The following is a 14,624-nucleotide window of genomic DNA, read 5'->3' as shown; positions in this document are numbered from 1 at the left end:
AATGTATAGAATTACCCCGCATAAAGGATTGAATTCTGCTTTTGCCTCAACCCTTCACCAATCCGAAATTTAAGGAGATGGCAATATGTGCGCTCACTCAGACCAGGGATCTGTATGGTCTTTGCTTAGGGCTTAAGACCTCTGGGCTTTGCTTATGGTCTTGTGTGGTGCAGAGTGTTTAGGCAGCAGAATGCAGATTCAATCCCCGCATGGTTCAGGTAGCTGGCTCAAGGTTGACTCCGCTTTCCATCCTTCCGAGATCTATAAAATGAGTACCCAGCTGGGGGGTAATAAATAAATTACCTAAAAGTGCTATGGAATAAGTTGGTGCTATACAAATAACAAGTCCCCCCCCTTATGGTCGCTGGGCTTTGCCTTTGGCCCCTGGATCTGCCTAACAGTCTCTTTATGGCTCCGCCTACAGACCAACAGCCTTTTATTGGCTCTGCCTTTAGTAGCTCTGCTTATAGCACAATAATCCTGGATGGCTCTGTCTATAATAGGTCTGGATTACTCTGTGTATAGCTTAATGGCCCTGGTTGGCACTAATTCTAGCCCTTTATAGTTTTGCCTATAGCATAATGGCCCTTATAGCTTTTATGGCTTTGTTTATAGCATTACGGCTATGGCTGTAGCTTGATAGCCTTTATGGGTCTACTTATATCATGATAGATGTAATGGCTTTGGCTATAGCCTTACAGCTTTAGCCTGATGACCTTTATGGCTTTGCCTATAGTTTGATAGCCTTACGGATTTGCCTGTAGTCTCGTAGCCTTTATGGCTTTGCCCATAACCTTACGGCTCTGCCTGTAGTATGTTAGCCTTTATGAAAAAAACTGTACACCCCTTATCTCCAAGGACAACCAAAGGGGAAGACATGAAGATTTCATCCCTAGCAACACCGAGGTTCTTGTTTGCAAAAAAAAAAAAATTATCTTGGTACTGAAGTACCAAAATTCGTAGGGCCCCCTCTAGGTCGATGAAGCATAATTTAGTGTTGCATTAATTCCACTGGTGGATGAAAGATGTTTGGAGAGATGTTGAGTTATGCTGCCTGGATAGCCACCTACATAGCCACCTACATCTCCGTGGTATTTATAATTGCAGGATCTTGGGTGCAAATTAAGCTCTCCATCATATCCCATTAACCCCTTAAGTGGCACGCCCGGAAATTTTCTGGGACGAGCTCCACTGCTCATAGCAACATAACCCGGAAGATTTCCGGGCTATGTATAACTATGGGAGCTGCAGAGCACAATGCCACAAGCTGTGACAGTGTGCTCTGCCTGCACAGACCCACAGAGAACAAAGCAAGGGCTTTGAAAAACTAGCAGAAGATATTGCCGATGTGCCGGCAATCTCCTGCTTTGTTTACAGGTTGCCATAGAGACCATCGGCTTGTCAGAAGCAAGCCGATGGTCTCTGTTGCTGGGAGAGCTTGGTGCTTGGCTGTCAGAGGACAGATAGGTACTAGCTCTTACAGCAGAGATCAGAGAAAACCTCCGATCTCTGCTGTGTTAACCCTCTACATGCTGCAGTCTATGTGACTGCAGCATGTAAAGGGCTGTCACCATCGGACCCCCGGAATGTGATCAGGGGTCCTGATGGGTCCCTGTGGAAGTCCCCTAAAGGGACAAAAAAAAAAAATAAAAAAAAAAAAAAGTTAAAAAATTATAAAAACACTTGTCTCCCTTTACTTTGTAAAAAATCAAAAATACAATCACACATGTGTTATCCATGCGTCGTAATGACCCAGAGAAGGAAGTTAGTACATTATTTAACCCCTTAATGACATGGCCCCTTTTTTTCTTTTTTCCCCATTTCTTTTTTTCCTCCCCCCTGTTTAAAAAAATCACAGCTTGTCCCGCAAAAAACAAGCCCTCATATGGCCGTGTCAATGGAAAAATGAAAAAGTTATGGCTCTTGAGACGCAACTGCAAAATTAGTTGAAATTCAATGATTAGACCATTTTAAAAAACCTGCCCTGGTGGGCACGACATGGTGGTAGGAAACCCGCCACTCAAGGGGTTAATGATCAACCGGGTTTACGTCGGGCAAACGTGCAACTCACACCATTTATAGCAGTGTTTCTCAACTCCAGTCCTCAGGACCCCCCAACAGGTCATGTTTTCAGGATTTCCTCAGTGTTGCACAGGTGATGTAATTATTGTCGGTGCCTCAGACATTGCCTCAGGTGTTCTTACTATAGGAGATCCTGAAAACATGACCTGTTGGGGTCCCTGAGGACTGGAGTTGAGAAACACTGATTTATAGGAACTCTCCAGGATGCTTCTTGAACCACTTCTAGATAACTTGGGCCTGCTGGAATATCCCATTATTGTAGGAGTACATGAAGGGCTGCAAATAGTCACCAAGCAGTGAAATGTATCATCGTGTCCAAGCAGGACGCACTGGATCCATAAACCTGAAATACTCACGCAACTGCACACCTTCTGTGGTAAACAATAAGGAAAACCACCACAAAGAAAACACTGTCCCTCAAGACCCCTACCCAGGGAAGGGATCTGCCTATACGCAGATATCCTGCCCTGACCACGTACCTGGGCCACTAGCTGACCCTACGTGGAATAGGAGAAGACCATGGAAAACTAAATAAAAATGAATAATAACCGCAGTACTTCTTCGCTTTGAGAAGATTCAAACAAACAGGAGCTCCAGCGCCAAGCTCTGACTTCTATCACGGACAGAGAAAGACTGAAATTAAACAGCACTGAGCTAAGCACAAGGCCAGGCTAAATAGTCCTGACAAATTACCCACAGGTAAGACCAAGCACGTCTCACCAAATAGCACTCCCACCAGAGACAGGAGATTGGGAAACGGATACAAAACCTGTACCAGATTACTAGAAACGAAGCGATCGCAGAACTGCCACAACAGCCGGTCAATGGCTGCTTATATGGAGCAGTGGACTCAACTCAGCCGTAAGGAGCAAGACTAAGGATTGGATACAACTTTAAAGAGAGTAAGACAATATGGAAGGTTTTATGTTCAAAAATATTTTATTAGACAGCAGGTTATTTGAAGTAAATATCATCAATACAGGTTAATGGGCTCAACCTATACATTACATACCCCAAACCCAGGTCAGGGGTCTATAGACATCATCGCTGTCAGCTTTACACAGAATCTTTGTTGTTATTTTACTGAACAAACTCAACACGTCCTAAAAAAAAGGTGGAAAAGGAGAAGATAGAGTGGGAGGGGGGCACTAGATCTTGTGATCACTGTAGGCCATGTGTGCCTGAGATGATCCAATCCCTAAATCTCTGAGATGTTTGTATCTGCACTAGAGATGAGCGAGCACGCTCGGTTAAGGCAGTTAATCGAGCGAGCATCGCTCTTTTCGAGTAACTGCATACTCGTCCGAGCAGATGCAGGGGGGAGAGTGAAAGAGATCTCTCGCTCATCCCCACAGCACCCCGCATCTGCTCGGACAAGTATGCAGTTACTCGAGAAGAGCGATTCTCGCTCGAGTAACTGCCTTAACCGAGTGTGCTCGCACATCTCTAATCTGCACCCATAGTTGCCGGATGGCACAGAACCCGGGATACTTGTTTTCATCTTCAGCTCTCATTTCCTCATATCTCATAAGAATGTTCATGGATTCTACCCACAATGCCTGGAGGGAGCAGTCATAGTATGCCATAGGCTTGGGATGATCTGGCTGGCCACCACAACATAGAAGCTCAACAGCCCTTTCTTTACTTTGGAGTTGGGTCCCGGAAACATTGATAGGTGGGCAGTTTCCGGAGTTAAGGCAACAGAGGAATTGCACACTAAGTTGTAGAGGGACATAATATCGCCACATAGGCTGGCTACTAGAGAACATTCCCACCATAGGTGGATCATGTTGCCCACCTCAGAGGTGGATCTCCAACATAGGGGAGAGTACTGGCTATACATTTTATATAGTTTCTCCAAGGTTCTGTACCATTGGGTTAGAGTCTTTTAATTAAGCTCCTGCAATCTACAGTATGCCACTACCTTGTGCAACAAGAGGAAGGCCTTATGCCAGAGCTTCACCAGGAGTACATGCCTAGTTCCCTTTCCCACGCAACCATAAAGCTTGGCTTAGAGTCCCCAGTATCTCGACTCAGCAGCGCCTTGTAAATCACAGAGATAGTGCCTGGGGGGGGGGTGGGTGGGGGGGGGGGGGGGCGGGCGGTGGTCTGCAGATACACACAGAGCCTCGAATGGGGTGAGGTTTCCCCCAGGTGTCAGGAAGCCAACAAAGCTTCTTAACTGAAAGTATTGTAGCCAGGCCCCAGCGGGAGTTATAGATTCTCTAAATAAGTCCCTCCGGGGTCTGAATCCTATTTATGAGTAAACACCTATCAGGTGGGGAGGAGGGAATCCAGAGAGAGATAGCAGAGAGGAGCACCGCAATGTGACCTTAAATTGAGGATTACCTACCAAAGGGGTAAGCAGGTCTGGGGAGGTAACTAATCCCACCCAGATTTCCAGTATCTGCTCAAAGAGTGGTGAGGATACTCCCATAGCGTCATGAAACCTTCTCGGGATCCAGAATACTCCCTGTAACTAATTTGATTTCAGGTCATATTATATTTCTATCCAAAGTTTCCTAGGACGATGGTGTAGAAGGTTGTGAACGCAGTTACTGATACAAGCTTTATAGTATAAGGAAAAATCAGGTAGACCTACTCCACCCGAAAGTCTCTCACGCATTAGGATGTCATGTTTTAATCTTGGTCTACGTCCCCTCCATACAAATTTGGAGATCAGATGGTGGATGCTCATTGAATAGGACCTGTTTATTTTCATGGGTAGGGTGTGGTATAGAAATAGGAACCGTGGCAAGATATCCATCTTAATGGCGTTAACCCTGCCAAGCCATGATAGATATAGTGGGCTCCATCTCTCCATGGCCGATACGAACGGTTTGAAGTTTAAGGAGAAAGCTTGGGAGGGGTCCGCTAAGTATGACAAATATACAAGCAAATCATCCACAAAAAGTGATATTTTAAACTTAGCTGTGCCCACTGTTCCCCCTTTAATTGAGTTCTTTCGTCTGATCGCTTTAGTGAAGGTCTCCATGACAAGACCATACAGGGTAGGAGAGAGGGACCTTCCCTGGTGTGTGCCATTGTGAATCTGGAAGGGTTTGGAGGAAGATCTGTTGACCCTAACCTGTGCAGTGGGCCATTATGCAGTTCCGTATCTGGGGGCCCACGATTCCAAGTGTCATGCTCCTATGTCCTTACTGAGGCCTCTGATTCTAAGGTTGTTTCGGTGGTAGCGATTTTCCAGGAAGTCAATGTGCAGAAACAGTTCAGATATTTGGACAGCTTGATCCTGTAAAGCCCATCTGTGTGAATCCATAGTTGCTAAGATCTGATCCTGTATTTCCCGACCTCTTGGATTCTGTGTCCCACATGTTGGATATCCTGTTGTACAGCAGAAATGTCTCTTTTGTAGGAAACGTTCATCCTCTGAAGGAGACCGTTGATCTCTGTTTTAGTAGGTAGCACCCTTATATGGGCTTTCCAATCCCAGCCATCATCCAGAGCAGGGTCTGTGCTATGGCGGGTAACAAAAGATGTAGCAGTGCTTTGCTGTTCTGGGGCTGCTGCTTTGTCATAGGCTGCTCTAAGCAGTGAGTGGTTAACTCCCCTGCTAGTTGCAGCTGATATGTGGTCTGAGGTCCTGGCTCTCTCCCATTAGAGCTCTGCAGGAATGGGAGAGAGCGGGGATGCACTAATGGATTCTGGTTGATGTTACATGGAGCTCCCGGTGGTGTGCTTCGTGTTTTTTGCACACATACCAGCGGTCGGTGGAAGGGAGCTGTCAGCTGAGCTCAAGGAACAGGGAGAGCTAATGCCTGCATTCTGCTTGCTTAGTGAAGTGCCACACTCCCCTTCCAGTGCCATCTTGGGACTCCCACGCTAGGAGCCTGGCTCCTGAGAGGAGCGAAGATATAGCAGGACATCAGCAGGCCAGGCCCCTTCATATGGAAGGTTTTATAATAATAATTTATTTGAATTAAAGGGGTTGTCCCGCGCCGAAACGTTTTTTTTTTTTTTCAACCCCCCCCCCCCCCCCCATCCCCGTTCGGCGCGAGACAACCCCGATGCAGGGGTTAAAAAAGAACACCGGAGAGTGCTTACCTGAATCCCCGCGCTCCAGTGACTTCTTACTTACCTGCTGAAGATGGCCGCCGGGATCTTCTCTCTCGGTGGACCGCAGGTCTTCTGTGCGGTCCATTGCCGATTCCAGCCTCCTGATTGGCTGGAATCGGCACACGTGACGGGGCGGAGCTACACGGAGCCGGCATCCAGCACGAGAGGCCCCATTGAGGAAAGAAGAAGACCCGGACTGCGCAAGCGCGTCTAATTTGGCCATTAGACGCCGAAAATTAGACGGCCTCCATGGGAACGAGGACGCTAGCAACGGAGCAGGTAAGTGAAAAACTTCTTATAACTTCTGTATGGCTCATAATTAATGCACAATGTACATTACAAAGTGCATTAATATGGCCATACAGAAGTGTATAGACCCACTTGCTGCCGCGGGACAACCCCTTTAAGTGATAATTGAGCTTATTGATGAATAATTGTCCTTCTTTTGTGAATTGAATATATAATAAATGATAAAGTTTGCAACTTACATCAAAAAGTACAGAGATTGCAAGTTACATCACATCATTATCTATATATAAAGATTACAATCGCATCATTGAAAGGTAGCATCATCTGACTTGTATAACAGCAGCTGGAGAAGCCCACTTTCAAATGGCACAAAGACAAAGAAATTCACCAGGAATTGAAGTGATGAGTAGGGCTTCCCCTCACTTGTCTGAATAGCTTCTATCTTAGTTCCAAAAGTAAAATGTTTATACTATCTTAGCCTAAAAAGCCTACATGTTGATTTCCTAGTCTTCGTGACAAAATAACATCATATTCTGCTATGAGACAGAAAAACAAACAGATTGTGTACAAATGTAATACAGCTACATTTTATTATATAATCATGAAAGCTATTCTGCCTCCCAGATGCAATATACTTTGTATGCAATCTTTATCTAAAACATACACAACTGATCCTCCTCCCAGACACACGATAACAAGAGTTCATTGTATGCTAACTTAGAGGGGCTGTCCCGCGCCGAAACGGGTTTTTTTTTTTTTTCAATAGCCCCCCGTTCGGCGCGAGACAAACCCGATGCAGGGGTTAAAAAAGAAAACCGGATAGTGCTTACCTGAATCCCCGCCCTCCGGTGACTTCTTACTTACCTGGTGAAGATGGCCGCCGGGATCTTCACCCTCGGTGGACCGCAGGTCTTCTGTGCGGTCCATTGCCGATTCCAGCCTCCTGATTGGCTGGAATCGGCACGTGACGGGGCGGAGCTACGAGGAGCCGCTCTCCGGCACGAGCGGCCCCATTCAGAAAAGAAGAAGACCGGACTGCGCAAGCGCGTCTAATCCGGCGATTAGACGCTGAAAATTAGACGGCACCATGGAGACGAGGACGCTAGCAACGGAACAAGTAAGTGGAATAACTTCTGTATGGCTCATAATTAATGCACAATGTACATTACAAAGTGCATTAATATGGCCATACAGAAGTGTATAACCCCACTTTGTTTCGCGGGACAACCCTTTTAATCTTAAATCATAATTTATGAGTCTCCCCAGTATGGTAATCTTGTTAATGCTTGGAGAGGTCATTTGTGCCATGGGTGGGCCCGCTATATTTTTCCTCCAGCCATGGCTCGTCACCTCCCACAAGCCGTCCCTTATCCAGCATTTAGGTACTGTGGTGGACTATGAGTCCTGAATCTTTCAGAAAATTACTTCTGTCACTTGGTCCTCTCTCTGTCTGTCCCCGAGGGGGATCACTACCTGTTGTAGTGACCCCTTTTTATGGGGCCCTTCACAGATATAGATAAAAATAATAAGCTTTATTCATAATTAATTAACATGGGCTAGTGTAAAGACATTGACAGACAAAACAACATAAGACAACAGAACACGGTCGAAGCGTCAACCCTCGAATTAGGGCCGCTATTAGTCTCTAATCCTTCGAAATTGTTCGAGGACTAGGATCAAGATATTCAAGTGTAGTGGTAGTCCACACTGGTCAAAATTCTCGGGGACTTAAATATAATGAAGTGAGACTCCGAAGTAATGATAGACAGCAGTGTATTCTTTTCACTTTATGGTATACTGGATGCTCCACTTATAATGTATTGAATGTTCACTTGTAACGTACTAGATGTTCTAGGTACTCAAGATGCTCACTTATAATCAACTGGATGTTCTAGGTGCTCAACGCGTTTCCCTGCCCTCATTTGGGACAGTTCATCAGGGCCGGGGCCACTGATTGCCCAAGAAGTGTGTTCTATGATGGTAGAATATGTGGTTGTGGATACCAGTCTTTAATAACTGAGGTTGAGACTTGAGATATACACTTTTCCAAAAGAAGTAAATGCCCAATAGCGGGTATTCTGTAGCTTGGTCTTGTTAGAATAACATCTCCTCATATTCAAATAGCACCACCCAAGTTGGAAATTTCATCAGGTGGTGCCTTATTGTTACGCTGTCTATACACCACACAGTCTGGCGTGTGGTGGGGGAACTGTGTATTCCTGTGTGGCGGTTGTATTGCTTAATAAGGGCAGTTGTGCCAGAAGTAGCATATAGTTGCCAAACCAGGAAATACAAAGTTTAACCCCAATGTCGGTGGTTAGAAACACCTACAGTATGGGGGTTCGGAATCCCCAAAGTACTGTGAGTACTACGGGTATAGCTAGAGGCTGTTCGTAGGTTGAATAAGGTGACCGCAGTGCACCTACGGAGGATATTAAGTCATATTTTAGGGTTCTATTCTGTGAAGGGCTTCTTCTCTGTGTTTATACTAGACCCTTCTGCCCCTGTGATTTTTCCGAATAGTACAATACAGAAGGGTCTACATACAATACAATATAGAAGGGTCTAGTATACAATACAATATGCAAGTTTTTCAGTGAGACTCTTGTGTCTTCGTCCATCATGGAACCTGGGTCTAAGCTAACATGTGCTTATTCTAGAAACAGTGATGTTCAGACCTGTAGATCATCCTTATTTCGGACAGAAGAGTAGATAACCTGTGGAGTGAGGAGGACACAGAGTAAATATAACACTTAAGAGACATGTACCACTAATGTATGCATTATGCAAAATGTGATTGTACTCTGTAGGAGAAACCAAGTAATCCTGTGGAGATGATACCTTTTAAAGGCTCACAAAAATACATGATGTTAATGCGAGCTTTCAAACCTACGCTAAGTTCTTCCTTAGGCTTAAATGAGGAAGAACCCTGTGTAGGTTTGAAAGCTCGCATTAACATCATGTATTTTTGTTAGCCTGTAAAAGGTATCATATCTACAAGATTACTGGGTTTCTCTTCTGGAGTACAATCACATTTTGCTCTACTGCCTAACAAGGTTCTAAACTTTTTCTACATGAAGCATACATGGGAAGTCCCAGCTCCGCTAATGGCGGCAGAAGTCAGGAAAGGGTTCACTAACATGAGCGTATTTTGGTCCTGCATTACACATGTATTTTATACACGCCGATTAAACCCCATTGGCCTGCATTGGGGTATTTTTCATACACATATTTCGGACCAAGATTGCCCATACAAACAAAATAACAGTAGGCAAGGCTGAAAAAAAGACAAATGTCCATCCAGTTCAGCCTGTTCCCACCCCCTTGTTGATCCAGAGGAAGGCAAAAAAAAATCCAGTGAGGCAGAAGCCAATTTACCCCATTTTTTGGAGAAAAAAATTCTTCCGACTCTATAATGGTAGTCGTAATAATCTTTGGATCAACATTTGAAAGTTCCTACCTGACTCCAAGACTCGGATCAACAACCCCACTGGTTATCTAATGTCTATATCCTGTAATGTTGTAGCCCTCCAAAAAGACGTCTAGTCCCCTCTTAAACTCCGCCATTGATTTTGCCATCACCACGTCCTCAGGCAGATAGTTCCACAGTCTCCCTGCTCTTACAGTAAAGAACCCCCTTCTATGTTGGTGATGGAACCTGCTTTCTTCTAGACGTATCGGATGCCCTCTCATTACCGTCGCAGTCCTGGGTATAAACAGATCATGGAGAGATCCTTGTATCGTCCCCTCATGTATTTATACATAGTTATTTGGTCGCCCCTTAGCCGTCTTTTTTCCGGGGTGAATAATCCCAGTTTTGGTGCCTCTCTGGGTATTCCAGTCCCGTCATTCCATGTATTAGTTTAGTTGCCCTTCTTTGTACCCCTCCAGCACTGTAACATCCTTCCTGAGCCCCGGTGACCAGAACTGTGCGCAGTATTCCATGTGAGGCCTGACAAGTGCCTTATATAGTGGGAGGATAATGTTCTCGTCCCTCGCCCCTATACCTCTTTTAATGCACCCCTAGACTTTATTAGCTTTTGCAGCAGCTGACTGGCATTGGTTACTCCAGTTGAGTCTACAGTCCACTCGTACCCCCATGTCTTTTTCCATATCCCTTTTCCCTAGCAGTGCCCCATTTAGTGTATATTTGTGACATCCGTTCCTCCTCCCCATGTGCAGAACCTTACATTTATCAACATTGAACTTCATTTGCCATTTTTCTGCCCAAGCCCCCGGCTTATCTCGGTCCGTTTGCAGCCGTACCTTGTCCTCCTTTGTATTAATTATATTGTATTATTTTGTATCATCTGCAATTATTGATATTTTGCTGTGCAGCCCCTCTATCAGGTCGTTGATAAATATGTTGAACAGAATGGGGCCCAATACTGAACCCTGTGACCCCCACTAGCGACGGTGGCCCAATTAGAATGAACCATTAATTACCACCCTCTGCTTTCTATCTTTGAGCCAGTTCCTTACCCAGATACACACGTTTTCACCCAATCCGAGCTTCTCATTTTATATATCAGCCTATTATGCGGCAAATGCTTTAGAGAAATCCAGATGTCAATGGAAGCATTAAAAATACGCAAGATATACAAAAATATGAAAATTGTACAGCGCCAGCGCTATCTGGTGACATATGCTTCCTTTCCCAGTTGAGAACACACATGCGGAATATGGAAGAAACTGCTTTTGGCAGAGAGATGTGCGGCCACCTTTACCCCATACTGCGCCTATAACATTTCGTCTCCGCAGGTGACCACTGATGGTGCATAGAGCCTTATAGCTGGTGGAGGTACCATCATACATAGAGCCCAAGGTCAGGGGTTTACATGTGAGGGATCTCCCGATGTATGCCTCTGATGGACGGCCGTGGTGCATCCCATAACATAGGCATATAATGGGCTACGTCTCCCATAGATGTCATTGTAGATACAGTTTACAATGTGGAATACCCTTTTTTCTACTGTGTACAGAATAGTACATACCAATGGAAAAAAGGTACACTGACCTAGCAGAGGCCGAAAGGATAAATGGACCCTAAAGATACCTCTGGTGTCTATGCTAAACGAGCTGTGAAGAGAGACTAACAGCATGAAGATTGTGCGCCTCCTTTAAGACATCGTCATACAGGCTCCATTAGAGTATTTATGCAAAACCCGTATTTGACCCGTGAGACACGTACCTGTGTCCATTGTACCCAACGGCTGAGAATACACAATCAGAGAGCTTCCTGTGCCGCCTCTAAATCTCCGGTAATCGTACAGATATGGGCTCATCGGGGGTGGATACAATAGTATCCTTACCATTTATAGAGTTGGCTTGTGCTGCCCCAGACCTCCCATATATACAGCGCTCATCCCATATATCACAGCCGGAGAGGGAAAAATACATTCTTATGTCATACTCACCGTCTCAGCGACTTTCGGCGACAAAGCTGGAATTAGAATGGCATAATATGAGACAATTCTATGTCCAAAGAGTGTATAAAAAATCTATATACACTGTATACTGGTATATTCTAGTGTGACTGTATACCGGTATATTCTAGTGTGACTGTATACTGGTATATTCTGGTGTGTCTGTATACTGGTATATTCTAGTGACTGTATACTAGTATATTCCAATGTGACATCTACTAGTATATTCTAGTGACTGTATACTGGTATATTCTAGTGTGACCGTATACTGGTATATTCTAGTGTTACTGTATACCAGTATATTCTAGTGTGACTGTATACCGGTATATTCTGGTGTGACTCCAAACCGGTATATTCTAGTGTGACTGTATACTGGTATATTCTGGTGTGACTATATACTGGTATATTCTAGTGTGACTATATACCGGTATATTCTAGTGTGACTGTATACTGGTATATTCTAGTGTGACTATATACTGGTATATTCTAGTGTGATTGTATACTGATATATTCTAGTGTGACTGTATACTGGTATATTCTAGTGTGACTGTATACTGGTATATTCTGGTGTGACTATATACTGGTATATTCTAGTGACTGTATACTAGTATATTCCAATGTGACCATCTACTAGTATATTCTAGTGACTGTATACTGGTATATTCTGGTGTGACCGCATACTGGTACAATCAAATACAATTACACTACAATTTGCTAGTATACAATGAAACTAGAATGCACTAATACACAGTCACACCGGAATATACCAGTATACAGTCACACTAGAATATACCAGTATACAGTCACACCGGAATATACCGGTATACAGTCACACCAGAATATACCGGTATACAGTCACACTAGAATATACTAGTATACAGTCACACTTTATTAGACTGGTATACAGTAGCACCAGCATTTACCAGTATACAGTAACACTAGAATATATCAGTATACAATCACACTAGAATATACCAGTATACAGTCACACTAGAATATACCAGTATACAGTCACACTAGAATATACCAGTATACAGTCACACTAGAGTATACCAGTATACAGTCACTAGAATATACCAGTATACAGTCACACCAGAATATACCAGTATACAGTCTCACTAGAATATACCAGTATACAGTCACACTAGAATATATCAGTATACAATCACACTAGAATATACCAGTATACAGTCACACTAGAATATACCAGTATACAGTCACACTAGAATATACCAGTATACAGTCATACTAGAATATATCAGTATACAATCACACTAGAATATACCAGTATACAGTCACACTAGAATATATCAGTATACAATCACACTAGAATATACCAGTATACGGTCACACTAGAATATACCGGTATACAGTCACACTAGAATATACCAGTATACAGTCACACTAGAATATACAGTATACAGTCACACTAGAATATACCAGTATACAGTCACACTAGAATATACCTGTATACGGTCACACTAGAATATACCAGTATACAGTCACACTAGAATATACCAGTATACAGTCACACTAGAATATACAGTATACAGTCACACTAGAATATACCAGTATATAGTCACACCAGAATATACCAGTATACAGTCACACTAGAATATACCGGTATACAGTCACACTAGAATATACCAGTATATAGTCACACTAGAATATATGACTATACAGTCATACTAGAATATACCAGTATACAGTCACACTAGAATATACTGGTATACAGTAACACTAGAATATACCAGTATACAGTCACACTAGAATATACCAGTATACAGTCACACTAGAATATACCAGTATACAGTCACACTAGAATATACCGGTATACAGTCACACTAGAATATACCAGGAATACAGACACACTAAAATATACCAGTATATAGTCACACTAGAATATATGAGTATACAGTCATACTAGAATATACCAGTATACAGTCACACTAGAATATACTGGTATACAGTAACACTAGAATATACCAGTATACAGTCACACTAGAATATATCAGTATACAATCACACTAGAATATACCAGTATACAGTCACACTAGAGTATACCTGTATACAGTCACACTAGAATATACCAGTATACAGTCACACTAGAATATACCAGTATACAGTCACACTAGAATATACCAGTATACAGTCACACCAGAATATACCAGTATACTGTCACACTAGAATATACCAGTATATAGTCACACTAGAATATACCGGTATACAGTCACACTAGAATATACCGGTATACAGTCACACTAGAATATACCAGTATACAGTCACACTAGAATATATCAGTATACAATCACACTAGAATATACCAGTATATAGTCACACTAGAATATACCAGTATACAGTCACACCAGAATATACCAGTATACTGTCACACTAGAATATACCAGTATATAGTCACACTAGAATATACCAGTATACAGTCACACTAGAATATACCAGTATACAGTCACACTAGAATATACCAGTATACAGTCACACTAGAATATATCAGTATACAATCACACTAGAATATACCGGTATACAGTCACACTAGAATATATCAGTATACAGTCACACTAGAATATACCAGTATATAGTCACACTAGAGTATACCAGTATACAGTCACACTAGAATATACCAGTATACAGTCACACCAGAATATATCAGTATACAGTCACACTAGAATATATCAGTATACAATCACACTAGAATATACCAGTATATAGTCACACTAGAATATACCAGTATACAGTCACACTAGAATATACCAGTATACAGTCACACTAGAATAT

At 43.0% G+C, this 14,624-nt stretch overlaps 1 protein-coding gene and 1 long non-coding RNA gene across 2 annotated transcripts in view; both read right to left on the bottom strand.

Annotated features, from left to right (window-relative positions):
* The window catches only part of LOC136633421 (death-associated protein kinase 2-like), a 704,757-nt gene that overhangs the window by 235,680 nt on the left and 454,453 nt on the right, over positions 1-14,624 (bottom strand). The gene's annotated exons all lie outside the window — the stretch shown is intronic.
* LOC136631638 (uncharacterized) overlaps positions 7,944-14,624 on the bottom strand; it is a 29,132-nt gene continuing 22,451 nt past the window's right edge. Inside the window, exons 3-4 of the long non-coding RNA XR_010793076.1 lie at positions 11,826-11,851; positions 7,944-9,125 (exon numbers count right to left, since the gene is read on the bottom strand). This is a non-coding gene — a long non-coding RNA (uncharacterized lncRNA). The remainder of the gene's footprint in view (positions 9,126-11,825; positions 11,852-14,624) is intronic.

Source organism: Eleutherodactylus coqui, chromosome 6, assembly GCF_035609145.1.
Source record: "Eleutherodactylus coqui strain aEleCoq1 chromosome 6, aEleCoq1.hap1, whole genome shotgun sequence".
In the NCBI taxonomy this organism is placed as follows: Eukaryota; Metazoa; Chordata; class Amphibia; order Anura; family Eleutherodactylidae; genus Eleutherodactylus; species Eleutherodactylus coqui.
The sequence above is the reverse complement of the archived record's forward strand: the minus strand, read 5'-3'. Positions and strand labels throughout refer to the sequence as shown.